Consider the following 18340-nt stretch of genomic DNA (forward strand, 5'->3'; position numbering starts at 1 on the left):
GTTCACAATAGTGGAAGGAAGGGACGGCCTGAGCGCCCATCGACGGGTGATGGGTAAACACCACGCGGCAGGTGCTAAGCGTGGAGCATCACTCAGCCTGAAAAAGGGAGGAGACGCTGCCACAGGCAGCAACACGGATGAGCCCCGAGGACGCTACACTCAGTGAAACAAACCAGATGCACAAAAAGACAAATACTGGGTGGTCTCAGTCATCCGAGGTCCCTAAAGGAGTCAAGTTCACAGAGACAGGAAGGAGGATGGCGGGGCGGGGGGCTGGGGAGGCGGAGAGAGGGCTCCTTGGGGAAGAGTTCCCGTTTGGGATGAGGACAGAGTTCTGGAAGCAGATGGAGGGGGTGGAGGAAGCGTTGCAGACCGAGGGGGCAGCAGGTGCCAAGGCCCTGAGGTGGGAGCAGCAGGGATCCAGGGAAGGAGGGGGAGGGGCGGGCACCTGCAAGCCCCCCCCCCCACCCCGGGTGGGCCTCGGCCCTCCGAGGCTACTTTACATCAGGTTGTTGAGGCCTCCGGATAAACCTGAAGGACAGGTTCCCTGACTTTCAGCACCCCCGCTCCCCAGGTGTTTGAGAGCTCCGGCTGGGGAGGAGGCCCAAGCGTCCCCTGTGTACTCGAGGCGTGGCTGCTAGAGCCCCCTGGGGTTGTAGCTGCATGTGGCTGGGGATGGACTTGCTGAGCACCCACTATGTGCCAGGCTCTGGGCCAAGCGAGGTCCTGTGTGCCACCCTCTGCCCTCCCAGCTCTCCTGACCAGGGAGAGCTTGGGGACCCAAGCATGGGTCCAGGGCAGCTCTGAATCCTTAGTGGAGGCAGGAAGCTACGGGGGGGGCGGTGGCGGGGGGGGGGGGGGGGGAGTTGGCGGGCAACTCAGAGGCTGGAAGTGTCAGACCAGGAGAGGAAGTCAGATCCACCACCAAACATGGGGCGCCCCCGGGCAGATCCCTGCCCCTGCTCTGCGGCTCCTCCCCGGGCAGCTCACTTGGAGCAAGAGAGGCAGGGAGGCACCAGCGTGTCAGGGCGGCTCTGAAGTGTGGTGAGCCAGAATAGGAAAAGAGGGTGGCAGGGCCGTGAGGCGCAGCCCAAATGCCTTAACACAGTGCTTGCTCACGGTGACGTCGGTGCTAGCCCCTGGGGAGGGCCCCCGCCCACCCCTCCACCCAGGCCTCTCTGCTCCCCGACCATGAGCAGCCCTGCCCCCACGGGCTTCCAGCTTCTTAATTGCTCTGAGTCTGGGCCTCCTCCCCGCCTCCCTCAGGGCACTCCTGGGAGGATGAAGGAGATTAAAGAATTTCAAGTGCTTAGGAAAGGATTTCGTACTGGGGAAACCTAAGGATCAACCCTGGAAAAGGTCCTGTGAGGGGGTGGGGAGTGACAGGTCCTGAGCCCCCATACTGCAGATGGGCAAGCTGAGGGTTCCCTGAGGCCAAGATGGGCCTCCAGACTCTGGGCTCCTCTGGCCCCTGAAGGGTGGGGCCACCCACTTTTTGAGCCAGGGCTGCAATCTGAGAGCTGGAGGGTTCACTGAACAAATGCTAGGGTGGGGGTCCGCCTCCGCCACAGGCCCAGCCCCCTCTCATGCTGTCCCTACTCCCTACAAAGCCCTGCACGTATGGAGGGGGGCTGTCACTCACACCTGGGGTGCCCTCCTCTCTTTCCTATGAGACCAAATCCTGTACCGCCTTAGAAGCTGGTTTAATGCCACCTCCTCCAGGAAGCCTGCCTTGATTCCATCACTTGGCAGCAGCTTGTCCCTCCATTGAGGCTTATCATGTTCCATCTCATCTCTCATTAATGTGTTAATTCAATGATTCATTTATGTATTCTCTCAGCATCCAGTCACTGACACCCCCCCACCCCCCTCCCCGCTCTGGGCCAAGGCCTGGGCTGGGTTCTAGGGCCTCAGGGTGTGCTGGGTGAGGGCGCCCACCAGTTCTACCTTATAGGACTGGTCCTCACGCCCTGTCCTATCAGACCATGAAAGTTCCAGGTCAGGGCTTGGCATAGCCTGGGTGAGAGCCCCTGTCTGGCTGACTCCGGCTCTTGGCTTCTTGGGGACACTGAAGCAACGGCAGCCTCAGGGCCTGCTGTGGGTGTAAGGGTCCCGCCCAGCACAGGTGTACCCACCACGGGGATGTGCTGTGTCTGTCGCGTCCATCCCCCCGTCCAGCGGAGCCCTCCTGTGATCTGCTCAGCCCCCTCCCCCATTCATGCCTCCAATCCCCACTATGTCCCCCTGTGTGGCCGCCTAAGGATGAGTCAGTGGGTGACGGATGTCACAGTCCTGCTGGTGGGACAAGGGTTGGGGTGGGGGCCGCCCACCTCCCCAGGCCCCCCCGGGCCGCTCAGGTGCCAGCACTGAAGGCTGAATTTGTGGTAGAAAGAAAACCCCGCAGAGAGTCACTGGGAACTTACATAAAAATTCCATTTGTCGTGACCCGAGACAGCAAAGCCCGAAGCCAGCCAGCGACTCTGTTCCCGGCCGCGCCGGAACAGAGCGGCTTTGGATACCAGCCCCGCGGGGTTCCCACGAGAGGGCCAGCCCAGAGGTCACGCCGTCTGCAGCACCCACATTTGCCTCGGCCTCTCCTCAGAGCCTGCAGAGGGGGACCTGGGTGTGTCACACTGGTGACATTTGGGGGCAGCCCCCCCAGCAGAGGCAGGAGTTGGGACTGACAGAGTGAGCAGCCCCTCTCCCCGCCCCGCAGGGCTGGCCCTGCCTCTGGGGCTGCGCCTTGGGGCTAGCTCAGACCAGCCAGCTTCTCCATGGGTGCTGTGTGCTGGCTTTCTCCATGTTTTCTCAGGTGATCCCCAACAGCCCGATCAAGCAGCTATCAAACGCCCATCTGGTAAAGGACACCAAGGCCCAGAGAGGTGAAGCGACTTGCCTGCGGTCACACAGCCGCCCACCGGCTCCATCAGGGAGCAAGCCCAGTTTCCAAGCAGGCGGTCCCTCCAGGCACTTAGGAGTTTCCAGGGCCTCCGGAACCCCCCAAACCCCAGAAGGCATATTACTACAGACAAATTCAATTTATCATGGTGGTTTGGTCACTCAGTCATGTCCAACTCTTGAGACCCCATGGACTGTAGCCCACCAGGCTCCTCTGTCATGGGATTTCCCAGGCAAGAATACTGCTATGGGTTGCCATTTCCTTCTCCGGAGGATCTCCTGGACTGAGGGATTGAACCCCGGTCTCCTGCACAGCAGGCGGATTCTTTACCAACTGAGCTGTGAGAGAAGCCCCAATTGATCGTCCCGGGTTCTATTCCTCTGAGAACCGGTAAACTGCCCACCGTGGGAGCTGGTGGCCGATGATAAAAGCTCGCATCGCGGGGAGAACGTTCTGGGTGAGCGGGACTCCCTGAGCCGACGGCCTCCAGAAGCACGCGTCAGGCACGCATCTCCGCATCCGCCCCTCGGGTCAGCCAGGGACTGCTGTTCCCAGATCCGAGGAGTATTTTTAAACACCGAATTTGGCAAGGCCTGAGTGGAAGGGAAGGAGGGCATGTGAAGAGAAACAGAGCCAGCGAAGATGAATTAAACCCCACCGGCAACAACAGCAGATCGGTTCTTGAGTCGACCAGGCCAGGCAGGGCTGAGGATGGGGGCAGCAGTGGGAAGGGGCGCTGGGCCTTGGGCGCTGGGCAGGGGGCCGCTGCCCCAGACCCCTGCTCCCCAGGACCCCGCACGCCTGGCGGTCACTGGCCCAACACCTAGAGTTTCCTCATCCTCTCCCAGCTTCTCCCAGGCCTCTGCTCAGCCTACCACGAGCTCCCCTAGGTGTGGCCAAGAGCATCAGTTCTTGCCTGGACCGGGTCAAGGGCAGTGGGGCTCGAATGACGGGCCTTGAACTTGGGCCACACTGCCTGACTCCACCTTTTGTAACCACTCCCTGTGTGTCCTGGGACAAGTCTCCTTGGCCCTAAAAGGAGGATAAAAATAGTAGCTAATTCACAGAGTCCTTGGGATGATTAAACGAAGTGATGCATCCGAGGGCTTGGAAACGGGGCTTGGAGCTCAAAAGTGTCCGTGGGGAACACCGTTCCTCACCAGCCACCAGCTGCCTCTTTCCCAGCCTCGCCCACCAGGCTGGGTCCTGCAGGCCTAGGACCAGCTTCCCAAAGTGCCCATCCGACCACCCGCCCACCTCCTCAGGTTCAAGTTCACGCCCTAGCAGCCTGGAACCAGCTTTCGAGGTTCAGCGGGGGTGCCCATCTCTCAGTGAAGCTTCCCTCCCTCTAATTCTCTCACTCCCCTGGGTGGGCTCCAAAGGCTGGCAACGGTTGACAGCATGCTGCCTGCTCAGTTTGTGTCCTGACTTGAGAGCAAATGGCTTGGAGAAAAACAAGTGGCAGTCAGGGGGCTGTGGAGAACCCAGACCCCTTGTCGAGGGGGCGCCTGGCCTCTTCAGACTCGGCCACCTGAGCCCTGTATTATTTCACAGCCTGGAGGACAAAGAAGGGCCCATGACTAGTTACACACCTGTCACCCAAACACATCCCACCCTGACCCATCCTTGCAGGGCTGCAGCTCTGCGGGGTGAGGACAGGTCCCATGCCAGCCTCCTGGGCACCAGGCACAGCTGGCAGAGCACAGAAGGCAGGACCTCTGCTCAGGCTGGCCCTTCCCTGGGCATCTCTTCCCCCAGCTCAGATGTCCGCATCGGACCTACCACAAGGCCCGGCTCAAATGCCACCTGGTCCAGGAAGCTCGTGAGGCGGCTTACCCTCTCGATCCCTACTGTCCAGGGAACGGGTCCTCTTTCGCACACTCATCAGTGAACAGGCCTCTGCTAGGGGCCAAACCCAGGGCTGGGTGGCATTGGGTTTCCCAGCCACAGACAAGAAGGACCAGGTATGGCTGCCACGGGACAAGGGGACTGTGGGGGAGAGTCAGGAAGCAAGTGATCCCATGATGAGCTAGTAACTAAGCCTGGGGGTTCTTCTTCTTACTAACAGTAGTATGAGCTCTGTGAATTAATAATGAAACAAGGGCAGAGCCCTCTGGGGCTTCAGGAACAGTCCTGTGGGCAGAACAGGTGCCCACAAGACGGGTATCGGAACTAACCCTGGAGATAGCGGCTGGGCGCCCGCCCTGGGTCAGGAGGCGAGGACTCTGACGAGCTCACCTACTTCTTGACACCCTGAGGGCTGTTCCCCTGCCCTCCCTGGGGTGCGGGTGGAGGGGCGGGCGGAGCAGAGCCAGGATTCAAAGCCCGCGCTCTGCTCCTGTGCCCAGTGCCTGTGGGCAGGTGGGTGTGTCACACTCCAGGCAGCCCACGTGTACACACACGACCACAGGCGTGCGCCCCTCCCCACCACGACCCCCACACACCAGGGACCAGCACACACAGCATTGGTGGCGAGTTTACCCCCCAGCAAGTCCTCAAGCATCCAGGCCCTTCCATAGTCCTGAGTTTGTGAACCTTTGTGTTAAGGACAACACCCACTTCGAGGTTATGAAATCTCAGTCCAAACGTGAAGTCCAGGAATAGATGCCGGTGTGAAGCAAGATCAGAGCATGTCCTCCTGACCTTGGGGGCCTGTAAGGGGCCTGTAAGGGAAGCCAGGAAGTGGGACGGATACGGGCCGGACAGCGACATGCTCGCGGGCAGCCGGACTCCGGGCTGCCTGGCCAGCAGTCACGGCCACGGCCTTGTGGTGGGTGCCCTTCCCCATCTTCTCAACCTCAAGCCAGCCCTGAGGGCCACGCTGCACCCACCTCGATGGCCTGCACCCTCTCCGTGAATCAGTCAAGCACACGGGGCCTCCCGGCACCCCTGTGCCTGAAACTCACCCTCCCCTCAAAGTCAGAGAGCTGCGTTTCAAAATGCAAATGCCATTGTACCCCTGATTAAAACCTTCCAAGGGGGGACTTTCTTGGTGGTCCAGTGGTTAAGACTTTGCCTTCCCTGGTGGCTTAGCTGGTAAAGAACCACCTGCAATGCGGGAGACCTGGGTTCAGTCCCTGGGTTGGGAAGATCCCTTGGAGAAGGGAAAGGCTACCCTCTCCAGTATTCTGGCCCAGAGAATTCCATGATCTGTATAGACCACGGGGCTGCAAAGAGTTGGACACGACTGAGCGACTTTCACTTACTCCCAATGCAAGAACCAGGGTTCCATCCCTGGTCAGGGAACTAGATCCCATACGCTGCAGCTAAGACCCAGCACAGCTAAATAAAACCCACACACACAAAACACAAAAAAACCTTCCGAGCGTCTCCCACAGCACTGGGGTGAAGGCCAGATTCCTGCCAGGGTCCTGACCCCTCCTTGGCCAGGAGGCCCACCCTCCAGCGACACTGGCTTTCCTGCAGCCCCTTCACCACGGCCCCCACCCCATCCTGTGCCCACCCCTCACCTGGCAGATTCAGATGAATCCCCCAGAGCCAGTGTCCTCCGAGAGGTGTCCCCCCGACCCAGGCACGAGGTCGGGAACCCTGCCGTGTGCACTCACAGCCTGTCCACCTCTCCGCATACAGATGGTGGTCTATAGTTGCATGCTGGGTACAGTGGCTCCATCTGAGCTATGTCTGTCTGCTCCCCTAGACAGCAGACTGTAAGCTGGATGAGGAAGGGCTGGGACCCAAGACCAGCGGCATCATTTGCAGAACCCAATGCAAAATGAAAAATGCAGAGAAACATCTTCATTCAAGAATCACCAAGTCTTTCTAGACAGCCAAGGCAGAGCATTAAACCAAGTGTGGACCCTCTGAGCACCGACTGCACACTGTGAAGCCGGGCTGGCTGACACCACTTGGTTTTGCCACGAGGTAGCATAGAGCCTGGCACATGGCAGTGTCAGTCGCTCAGTCGTGTCCGACTCTTTGTGACCCTGTGGGCCGTAGCCCGCCAGGCTCCTCTGTCCATGGGACTCTCCAGGCAAGAATACTGGAATCGGTTCAATTCAGTTCAGTCGCTCAGTTGTGTCTGACTCTTTGCGACCCCAAATGGAATGGATTGCCATCCCCTTTTCCAGAGAATCTTTCTGATCCAGGGTTCAAACCCAGGTCTTAAACAGAGGTCTCCTGCACTGCAGGCGGATGGAAAGGACCAGAATTGCTAGCAGGGCACCCAGCACATCTAGTAAGTTACCAAATGCTCCATTAATGGCTCACAAGTAAGCCCTTTTAAACATTTGCCGGACTGGTTGAATGATTGCAGATATTATCATTTCCATTTTTCAAATAAATTGAGCTCAGAGAGCCTAAGTGGCTTGCTCAGAATTGGAGGGTGGAGGGGCTCGGTTTCAAACTCAGGTTTGTCTGACCCCAAGCAGGAGCTCACAGTGGGTGCCAGGGGAGATGGCACAGGTTTTGGACTTGGTCTTCCCTGGCCTAGAATCTGGGTCCTGCCGCTAAGTAGCTGAGTCTTCCAGGCTTCCTCATCTGTAAGATGGGAACTGTGACCCTGCCCCTTGCTGGGGTACTGAGAGAGACGGGAAACACCAGACTGCTAGCAGGGCGCCAAGCACATCTAATAAGTTAGCAAATGCTCTGCAAACGGCTCTGACCTGGTGGCACTTACAGTTGTTTCTAAAGCTGACAGGTTCGGTGCCTGAGAGGTTGCTGTGTGCCCTCAAGCAAAGGAAAGCATGTTTGAATTCTTCCTTTCAAGAGTAGTGCCCTTAGTTAGCATTGACTTCCTTCCAGCTTCCCAGGTGGTGCAGCGGTAAAGAATCCATCTGCCAACGCAGGAGACGCGGGTCCAATCCCTGAGTCGGGAAGATCCCCTGGAGGAGGAAATGGCAACCCACTCCAAGGTACTTCTTGCCTGGAAAATCCCACAGACAGAGGAGCCTTGCGGGCTAACGGTCCATGCGGTCGCAAAGAGCCAGACTCGACTGAGTGACTGATCACGCGTGTGTGACTTCCTTCCGCCTTGTCTGCTTGTTAATTTCTTCCCTGTGCGGCACAAGCTCCTTGGGGGCGGGGGGGATGCATTCTGTGTCTCTCTACCCCCTGCAGAGGATGCTTTGCATACAGTAGGTGCTGAATACATGTTTGCTGCCCAAAGAGCAGGAACTCTGTCAACACTTATGGACCTGAATGCCAGGTTGGCTTTATTGCAAAAAGCGCCTTCCCATGGGAACAGGTGAGATGCAGTCCGGGGCCTGAGCATGACTCTCGCTGAGACAGAAGGGCAACTTTCACTGCCGACACCAGGGGTGACATCAGGGGTCAGCCCTGGGTGGATGCCGCGCTCCCAAGCTGAGAAACCAACTCCAGAGCCTCGGGGAGCCCAGGTGGGACAGCGGAGTCCTGGGTCTACATCCCCTGACCCCACCCACCGTCCCCGTATCAGGCAGGCTTGACAGCGCCTGCTCTGCATGGCCTGTGCAGGGTCAACTCAGGAGGGGAGCGGTGAGCTCTGCAAGGTGCCCTGTGGGCTGTGGGCGCGGGCGTGACCATGGGACTGCGTGCAGGGCACCAGCAACTTGGAAACCACCTGCTCGCCAAGTCCCTCCCTCAAGAGAACATTCTAGTTGACCCTGGAAGGGCCTCCTCCCCACCCCCACCAACCCGGCTCTGGGTTCAAGTTCTAAACCTGGCTAGAACTTCTTGTGCTCTCAGCAGGCCCTCCATGCAGGCCCTTCCTTGTATGTTTGAGGCAGGCACTGCTGCTCCCCCATTTCACAGGTGGGGAAACTGAGGCCCAGGGAGGAGAGCGATCCACCTGAGGGTATGCAGCTGAGGCTGGGCTGGAAACCCGATTCCCACTGGAGGCCTGGATGCTCTGCTCCCTGCTTGGGGCCACAGCCAAAGGCATGTTGCTCCCCACCAGTTGAGGGGAGGGCTTAGCTGAGAGCTCAGGAAGCCCTCTGCCTCTATCCATTCTGTCGAGTTATTTGGCTACACCATGGAGATAAAACAACCAACCCCTGGAAATCCCAGCGGTATTTTTTTTCCCCCAGTGGAGACACACAAAAATATCACATGAAGAATGAATCACTTAAAAGTGTCAGGCCAGGGAGAGGAAAGACAGACCCGCAGACTCTCAGAGGGCGCCCCGATTTCTCTCCCCACTCTGGGGGCCCCTTTCCAGCTCCTTCTGTGGAAGGGGGCTCTGGCTCCAGGGACCCTTCTTCACTGAGGAGAACGGAAGTAAGCACAGCCTCAGTTTCTCGTCTGTAAGTGGGGATGACATGCCCCCCTCGAAGGGCTGTTGGGAACAGCCACGGAGGGGGTGGAAGCCTCCATCCGCCAGCACTGGCCTAGGGACTGCAGACATGCTGGTGGGCTGAACAGACCCGTCCCGTCCCCCATGTAGCCAACCAAATTCCCATGTGCAGTGACTCGGGGCCCCTGAGCACAGAGGCAGGCCCTGACCTGGTCTGGGTCAAGGGTGTCCCCAAGAAACACAAGATCGGTGAGGTCAGCGGGCTCCTCCGGACCGGGTGAGGTGGGCCTGGCAAGGGCGCACACCATCAGGGAGCCGGGCGTGTACAAAGGCCAAGGGGTGGGACCGGGCTCAGAGAGGGGACAGCCGCAGTGGGAGCAGGAGGCAGGGCCCTGTGAGCACTCTTGGCACACAGTAGGTGTGATGGGACTCTGCGGGGCCTGCCCTCAAGGGTCATAAACCAGGGGTTTGGCCCTTTCAGGTGAGGAAGGGGCGGGAAGCAGAGATGAAGACTGAACCCGATGGGTGAGGGAAGGCAGGCAAGGCCTGGCCCACGCTCACATGGAAGGAGGGGCAGCCAACCATGGCCCTGGGGTCTGCCTACCCTGTCACCTGCCTGGCCATGCCAGGCTGGCCAGCCGGGCGCGAGCACAGGAAGAGACCATCAGGGAAGCTGGGTGTGAAGGACAGATGAGAAAGGGTACCAGGCCACCAGGGCAGGGCCCCAAAGGCATCCGGCTTTGGGGAGGAGCTTAAAGGGGGGATAGGGGCTGGGGGAGGGGGCTGGAGCTGCCCTAGGTCAGAGTCTCATGCCTCTTCCCCAACTCTGAATTCCCTCCCATCCCAGCTTCCTCGCTGGTCCACAAAGCTCGAGCCTGTCTGGGCATTTGACCCTCTATTCACTCGCCAGCTGGGCTAGGCTCTTGACATGGAGACACCAAAGCGCAGGGATGGTCTGCAACTTGCCTGAGGTCACACAGCCTGCAGGCAGAGGGCCTGAGCTGGTGGCCCGGGACCAGCTTCTGTGCGCCCCACGTGGAGCGCCTAGCCTCTCCGCCCAGAGCCTGCTCTCCCCACCACATCCTGCCCTACACAGCCTTCCCTGGGGCCCCTCGTGTCCTTCTGGGACTGAAAGTCACTCCATGGCCCGGCCCAGCTCTTCCCCCAGGCGAGGCGCTTGTTCAGGGCGGGGACCCTGGCTCCTGGCCAGGCTCAGGGGGGTTTGCTCCAAAGGAAGTCGTACCTGTACAAGGCGCAGATCTGGGAACACCCAGGAACCCTGTCCCTCGCAGCCCCGGCCTCCCGGACTCACAACCATGATCAAGCCTACACCCCAATAAATGAGAGTGACTCGGTCAAGCCTTATACAGGCCAAGGAGCATGGCTGCCGGCCAGTGTGGATGGGAGCTCAGTGGGTCCTTCTGGGGCGGGAGGAGGCCAGGCAGCTGGAGAGAGCCTCGGCCCTGCCTCAGTGGCGGGGGCCCAGGTCTGGCCCGGGGCCGAGGGGTGCTGCCTGGAGACTGTTCCCGGGGCCAAGCTCAGGTCTCCCCGCCTTTCTGTCTTCACAACACCCCACAAAGTGTCCCATTTTACAGGTGAGCAAACTGAGGCTAGTCCGCATGAGGTCTTACGGCTCAGAAGCAGCTGAGCTGAGGCTGCAGAGGTACATCTGGGCTAACATATCATATGATGAGAGAGACTTTCAAGGTCTTGGCCAGATGCTGGCCAGTGATGTCACTTCTGGAGGCTGTCCTCCATGCTGGGCACTGCCCTGGCGAGATGCACGGGTGAATGCGTTCAGCCTACTGCGCTCTGGGAAAGGAACCCCAGACATGCAGGGCCCGTGGAGGAGGGCATGTTCACCTGACTCCACAGCTGGGCTGGCTTCTCGGCTGCCCCCTCCCACACACCCCCCCACCCCCCAGCACTTCCCCAGCTGCCAGCAGGAGCTGCCTGCATCAGCTGCTGTTGGAAACACATCACGTGACCCTCTGGACATAGCCAAAGGGCCCGCGGGCCTCTACAGCCAGGTGTCCCCTGCTCCAGGCACCGACTCCACACCCAGGGCCCTTTGTGTCTTGTCCCACTGCCCCGCCTGTAGCTGGCATTTCTGTTGCGACGGGTGCCACAGTGGCCTTTAAAGCCAGGCCAGAACGGAGGCTGGTTCCCTCTCCCTCCCTCCCATCGCAGGACCCTGCCTGTCCTGAGCAGGGCCAGAGATAAACCTTTCTTGTCCCCTGAAGTCACAAGTGCTCTGCTTACAGCAGACAGAGCGCTGGGTCTGGACGGGCCCGGGTGCCCCTCATCCAGTCACCATCCAGGTGGACAGTGGCAGCCCAGGGTGACCGGTGCTGTGAGGATGAGGCCAGGGGGCTGTGGGAGCCCAGGAGAAGTGCCCGAGCCAGCCTGGCAGGATGGGTGGTGGGTGTAAATTTAATCCTCACGATCAGGAGGTGTTGAGTTTACCCTCAGTTTATAGATGAGGAAACCGAGGCACAGAGAGTTTAAGTAACTCACCTTGGGTCACCCAGCTAGCTGGGGTGAAGCTGAGACGCAGCTCACACCAGAGCATTTGGCAGTGGGGACACGTAAGAGAGGAGGCAGAGAAAATGAGACACGCAGGAGAGAGGGTCCCTTCAGTGCAATAAACACAGGACTGGGCTGGGGGTGGCAGTCACCCCGGGAACACGGCTTCCCCTGCCTCTGGTCTGAGGTGCAGCACGGCTGCGGAGAACCAGAAGGAAGGGATCCGACCTTGGGCTCTGCCGCTGCTCGGCTGTGTGACCCTGGGCCAGCACCTTGACCTCTGAGCTGGGCTGCCTCAGCCAGATGCTGGGCACGTACGTCATCGTATGAAAGTACGGCGGCATCATGGCATTTACCGCGGGTGACGACCCTACACAGCAGGAACTCCTTCACTCCTCTTTAAAAAAGGCTGTAATCACAGCATACGCCGGTTTGCCTGGAGGGCTGGCAGGGGTCCCTGGAGGAAGCAGGACCCCACAGCAAGCTCAAGGCAGCCTCCTGAGCACGGCAGGTCCTCGGAGACCCTGTGATGTGCAGTACTAACGCCCCCACCCCAGGCTCAGCGAAGGCCCTGCTGGCCGCGGGCACGAGGTGCGAGAACCTTCTCAGCCGCCCTGTGTATGGGATGGAAACCCTGGAGACAGTCCAGCTGGAGGGACCGGAGAAGGATTGCAGGATGTCCAAACACCGAACGCCCTGCAGCCGCTCATACGAACGTCACGGGGCGTTCTAGCAACCCTGGGCCGAGGGAGGAACTTCCGTCCCCAGGTCACACCCTGCACGGTCCGAAAGGCATGAAGAATGTGCTTTTGAAGAATGCCTACAGCTGTGGCAGGAGCGCAGAGGGGACTGGGCGGCCCCAGGGGGCGTGGGGCTCCTGCTCTAGGCATCACGCTGGCTGGCGGGGCCAAGGATGTTTATCCCCTGCTGCCGGAATGTTCCGATTCCCGTAAGGATCTGTCTCTGCGTGATTCCCACCTCCTCCCAGGGGAGTCCCAGACACTCTGCCCCTTCAGGAATTTCCTGGTCATGAATCTGGGTAACTCAGCCTCCTCATCTGTAAACTGGGGACACTGGTCATGACCGATCCTCCTATGCTCAGAAATGTGCCCCCAAACCAGGTGGGCCCATGTGGTGCAGCCCGACCTCCTTGGACAGATCACCCAGCCTCTGTAAGTGGGTGTCCTGCGCCTCCCCACCCCTCCCAGGTCACCGGAAGGTGATGGGTGAAGAGGGTGCTGGGTGTGAGGCACCCTCGATCATCCACAGAATGATAGCAGGCGACTCGGGGGGTGGCAGCAGGGTCTCTGCCCCAGTGGGAAGATGACGTCAATCGGACGCTGGGAACCTGGTGCAAGCGTCGGGGAAAGGGGAGGCAGCTGAGCCCCCACGAGGTACCCCTGATGCCCCGATTTCCTGAGAGCACGCTCCCCCAGTCCAAGGAAGACTGACTTTCTCACTTGCCGAGGAGTTAGGTTACTAATGGCAGACCCCAGTGTAGAGCTCAGATAGGGAACCGACCAAGCCCAGTGAGCCAGCTGGGGGCCTGGGGTACCCTGGGATATGCTGTATCTGGGGAGAGGTGTCTGGGTCAACGGCATAGCAGGTGGTGGGGAAGAGCCAGAATTTGTCAGCTCAGGACCGTGAAGAAGCCAGGGATCCCTCGGACCCTTGGTTTCCTCTTCTGTCTAATGAGGATGGTGTTCAGAGTGGGGTGAGGTGGGTGGAAACTGCCGTGAGGGACCCTGGAGGTGGCTGGAGCAGTGCGGCCTGGAGTGTGAGCTTGTACTTCATTTGGGAGCTGGTTAGAAATGCTGGCTGCAGGCCCCCTGGGACCTGTTGGACTAGAACCAGGGTGGGGACAAGGAATTTGTATTTTACCAGCTTTCCGAGGGATTCTGACACACGCTGTTATGAGAACCTCTGGGCTAGGTCAGAGGGGAAATTTTTCTGTGAAGGGCCAGACAGTACATATAAGGGCTCTGTGGGTCACAATGACTCAACGCTGCCATCAGAGCAAGAAAGCACCCGTAGACAATATGAGCTGCATGGCAGAGGCTGTGTACCAATAAAACTTTATTAACAAACCGGGCAGCCCAGCTTTCACACCCCCGCGTTGAAGCCTCAGTGCCCAAAGCACAGTCCACAGCCCAGCGTGGCAGCATCTCCCGGGAGCTGGCAGGGCCCCACGGCTGCATCCCGGGCTGTCCACACACAGGGAGAAGGAGGCACGTTCCCCAGGCAGCTACAGGCCCCGCGGATTCCTTCTGGGCCTGATAAGGGGGGCTGGGAGAGGGGCTGCTGGGAGAATCTAACAAACCACGGCACCAACACGGCTAATTGGAAGCAGCTGCCGTTGCAACCAGAGACTTGTCAGCTGTGATTAAGCGAAGTTGCCTTCAGGCCAATCAACTTCAAAATTATGCAAATAGGGCCGCAGCAGCGACCACAGGGGTGGTGCGGAGCTGGCTCCCCAACCCAGCCTGGCCTGGAAGGGCCCCCCATCCACGCATCTCCCCTGAAGCGGCTCCACTTCTGGGGGTTAACGAGCCTCCTGCCCACACTCTCTGTAAATTGGCACTGAAGCTGCTGAGCAGAGCCGGAGGTGATCCTGCAGCCAACCACCCAGAGCCAGGCCAGGCCCAGACCCCTCTCTCGAAAGCTCGGCTACCCCCACTGGCCTGGGAGGTCACCAGGTCACCAGCCTGGCCGGCCACACTGGCCCTCAGTGAGCCAGGTAGGGTCTCCCCTGGGAGGCTGCACGCCAGGAGGGCTCCCTGGTGGCAATGGCTGAGTGGAGATAAAAGAGGATGCTTCCATAGGTGGCAGGAGGTGGCTTTAGGCCACCCTCCCTACGGCTTGCTAACACTTGCTCACCCCTACCAGCTCTCCTGGGCCCTGACCTGGACTGAGAGTGGCCTCCTGCTCATCTCCACTCCTGGGACCCCCGGAACCCCACATGTGCTGTACCCCAAACTTAACTCCTCAGCCATCCCATCCCCAGAAGAACAAGCGATCAGTCACCAGACTGGGGTGGGGGCCAGGAGGGAGGGAAGACCTCGCTCAGGCACGCCCCTTCAGGTGCATTCCCTGAGTCCTCATCCTGGTCTCAGAGGGGGGCAGCGCCATGCGTCTTAGGAGACGGGAAGGGAGGCCAGCTCCTAGGCCCAAGGTCATCGTGCCCAGGTGCCGGCAGGTGTCTGGGTAGCAGCTGGCTTCTGGAAGCAGACCATACCCTCTGAGCCATTCCACTGGCCTTTATCTCTTCCTGTCTGCTCTCACACCTTCCCAGCCTGGGGGTACCTCCCCAGCAAAGCCAGGGTCAGCCAGCACGTCCGCTGTTTAAACCTGTCCTCCCCCGACTGGTGACCCATTCTGAGTTTGCACTCTGGAAACAAAAGAATCCATAATAAATGTGTCTGCAGGAGTTCAGAGTGGCCGGAGCCCCCTGACATCCGCCAGGTGGGCTCTGACCCTGGGGCCTTGACACCGAAGATGCTTACGATGGACCCAGAGAGCAAGGGGTGGAGCACAGACCCCAGCTGGATGAAGACCCCACGCTCAGGCTGACAGCGACCTGCCCCTCCAGGGGAGGTCCCTGCTCCACTGGGCAGAGCCTGGGGCCAGGATGAGCCTTCCTCCCAGGGATCCTCCAGGGGCTGAACACGACTCCCGGGCCCATCATGGCAGGCTTCCTCCTTTTCAAAACTGAGTGTTGCTTACAGAGCAGAAAAAAAAAAAAAAGCAAAATTTTACAGCGTACGTTGACATCTAGGTAAACAGTGTTATGGAGGTCTAATTAGTGCACTGCGGTGGGGAAAATGCTGGCTCCGAAATTTCTGGGGAATGGAGAGGTAACATCAAAAAGCACTGATGAGAGAGCCGTCGACAGGAAACCGGATCAGAACTGGGGCGTGAGGGCGGGACTTCCTGGGGAGGCGGGTGCTGGGCCCACGCCTGGCAGAGGGCAGCCTGGCAGAGGGCAGCCAGGGAGAGGCTGGAGAGGTGGGATTGGGGCGGGGACACAGTTGCCCTATGACCCTGGACACGTCCCTTTGCCTCTCTGGGCCTCGCCCCATAAAGTGGGGTGCTAACCCCCAGCCTCACATGGGCAGGTGAGATTACTCAAGACAGAAAATGTGAAACCCAACCCAGCTGGGAGCTCAGGACGTGGGTGCAAACAGAACCCAAACCAGAGCTAAGCCAAGTCTCATGACTTGCCCTCCACACGTGGAAACGAGAGGAAGAGACGATTTTCGAGGACTTACTATGTGCTGTCCGGCCCGCGTGACGGACATTTGACAAAGATCGTCTCCTTTTAATGTTTTTTTTTAAAGGGTACTACTGCTCACTGGTGGCTCATACGGTATAAGCACCTGCCTGCAATGCGGGAGACCCGGGTTCAATTCCTGGGCCGGGGAGATCCCCTGGAGAAGGAAATGGCAATCCACTCCAGCACTCTTGCCTGGAAAATCCCATGGAGCCTGATAGGCTACAGTCCATTGGGTCGCAAACAGTGACTGAGCGACTTCACTTCACTTCATTGCTCACAGTCTGCAGATGAGAAAACTAAGACTCAGAAGTGCTGTGTCACCTGCCCAAGATCACACAGCAGCTGAGCTACTGGGACTTTCATCCAGGCTGGTCCAGTTTCCAAGTGAAAGTTCCTCCTTGACGGGCCTTTGGCTCTTGGCTTTGGTATTTGGGGAGGAAATAGGGGGTGGAGGAGGGAGTTGCGACACCCTCAAACAGAACCGGAGAAGGCAATGGCAACCCACTCCAGCACTCTTGCCTGGAAAATCCCATGGCCAGAGGAGCCTGGAAGGCTGCAGTCCATGGGTCGAGAAGAGTCAGACATGACTGAGCAACTTCACTTTCACTTTTCACTTTCCTGCATTGGAGAATGAAATGGCAACCCACTCCAGTGTTCTTGCCTGGAGAATCCCACGGACGGGGGAGCCTGGTGGGTTGCCGTCTATGGGGTCGCACAGAGTCGGACACAACTGAAGCGACTTAGCAGCAGCGGCAGCAGCAAACAGAACCACTGAGAATTCCCCCCCTCTCCTAATGCCTGGGGGAAAAGAAAAGAGACCATTCTCTGGGGACTGGAATCAGCTGGTTCCATTTCCTACTGGGCTGGAGCCCTCCCCAACCCTCCACACTCAGGACTTCCCAGTGATCCAGCCCCGGTTGAAATCCCCCAGAACTCAGTGACCCACCACCTCTGGGCACAGCCTGGAAAGTGGGGAGGTGGGACCTGCCCCCTGCCTCTCTGCACAGCACCCTCTGCCCCTCCGGTCTGGCCCCACGTCGACCCGTGGGCACTTGGCCCCAGTGGTTGAAAGACCCCGTTCGGGAGTTATGTCTGCAGAAAAGGAAAGCACCCATGCTGGGGGAAACCTGCGATGTCTCAGACCTGCTCCTGGCCCCAAGGATGGCGGGGGAACATCTGGGTCTTGGGGTCACAGCTCTGGTTCCAACCCCATCTCCACCACTTACAAACACAAGACCATGAGCGGGTCACTTCATTCAAAGCCGCTGTTCCTTCCTATCTCCCTCCCTTCCTTCCATCCATCACTCAGGCAGGACGCCTGCCAGATGCCAATCCCAGCTCTAGTCCCTGAGGATACAGGAGTGAGGAGACAGACGCAGCCGGCCCTTGGCATGGAGACGCTTTGTCTGCCTGTCCTGTGCATCCATGTGAGTCCCCTGCAGGCCGCTGCCTCCCTCTCTGAGGACGGGCCCGCCAGGGAGGACGGCCCCTCTGAGACCCCTGGCTGCCCAGCCCAGCGCTGGGCACGGAGGAGGAGGCGGCGGTGGGGTGTGGGGGTAGGAGTGGGCCTGGGCAGTGGTGGAACAGGCAGCGAGGGGGTGAGAGGCCCTGGCCACGGCCTCGGACAGTCCACAAATAAACTCCGGCTCGTCGCTCTTCCCCACTGAGAGAGAAAATAGCTTTCACACTATATTTTCTGATTTTTTTTTTTCACTTCACTGCTTCTAAATCGATCCAGAACAGATTGTCCAATTGTCTGAATTTCAGGAGAAAAACCTCCTAATCTTCCCCAGACTTCTGCCAGGCTCCGACCCCCCTCCCCCGGAGACCCCACCCCTAGGCCAGACCCCAGCCAGACATCCAGGAGCTGCCTGGGCTTATCTGCTAGCCTGACCTGCAGGTGACAGACAGGGGCCCCCTCAGGATAGCTGGGCGTGCACTCCCAGAAGGGTGCTTGTCCCCGGACCCCCTGGACAGAAAGACTGTTTTCGTGGGGAAGGATGGAGCTTACCCTGCACTGTGGGACAGCGGAGCCACGTGGGAGCCTGGGGGCCTGGGGTGGAACTGGAGGCTCCTGCCTCCTCTAACCAGGAGAGGACTGGGTGCTGGATGAGCCACACACCATAAGCAGCTGTGAAGGACCGTCATGATTCCCGTTGACAATGGCGGTAGGGCAAACAGGTGTCATCGAGCGTGCCTCAGGATCAACTGGTCAGGATTGTGGGGGTGAGGGGACTGGGCCAGAGCACATCCTGACTCCATGCTGTGATGGATTGATTAGCCATGTCTGCCCTGGGTGCAGCAGTGGCCGGTGGTGGTACTCAAGCTACACATCTGCCATCCCACGCCTACAGAGTAAAGTCCAAACTCCTTAACTAGCCAGAGTCCTTGGAGATCAAGCCACAGCCAACTT

The 18340-nt window shown here is 59.2% G+C and overlaps 1 protein-coding gene across 3 annotated transcripts in view; it reads right to left on the reverse strand.

Annotated features, from left to right (window-relative positions):
* The window catches only part of SHISAL1 (shisa like 1), an 82008-nt gene that overhangs the window by 52770 nt on the left and 10898 nt on the right, over positions 1-18340 (reverse strand). The window lies entirely within an intron of this gene.

The sequence above is a fragment of the Ovis aries genome, chromosome 3, assembly GCF_016772045.2.
Source record: "Ovis aries strain OAR_USU_Benz2616 breed Rambouillet chromosome 3, ARS-UI_Ramb_v3.0, whole genome shotgun sequence".
NCBI lineage: Eukaryota > Metazoa > Chordata > Mammalia > Artiodactyla > Bovidae > Ovis > Ovis aries.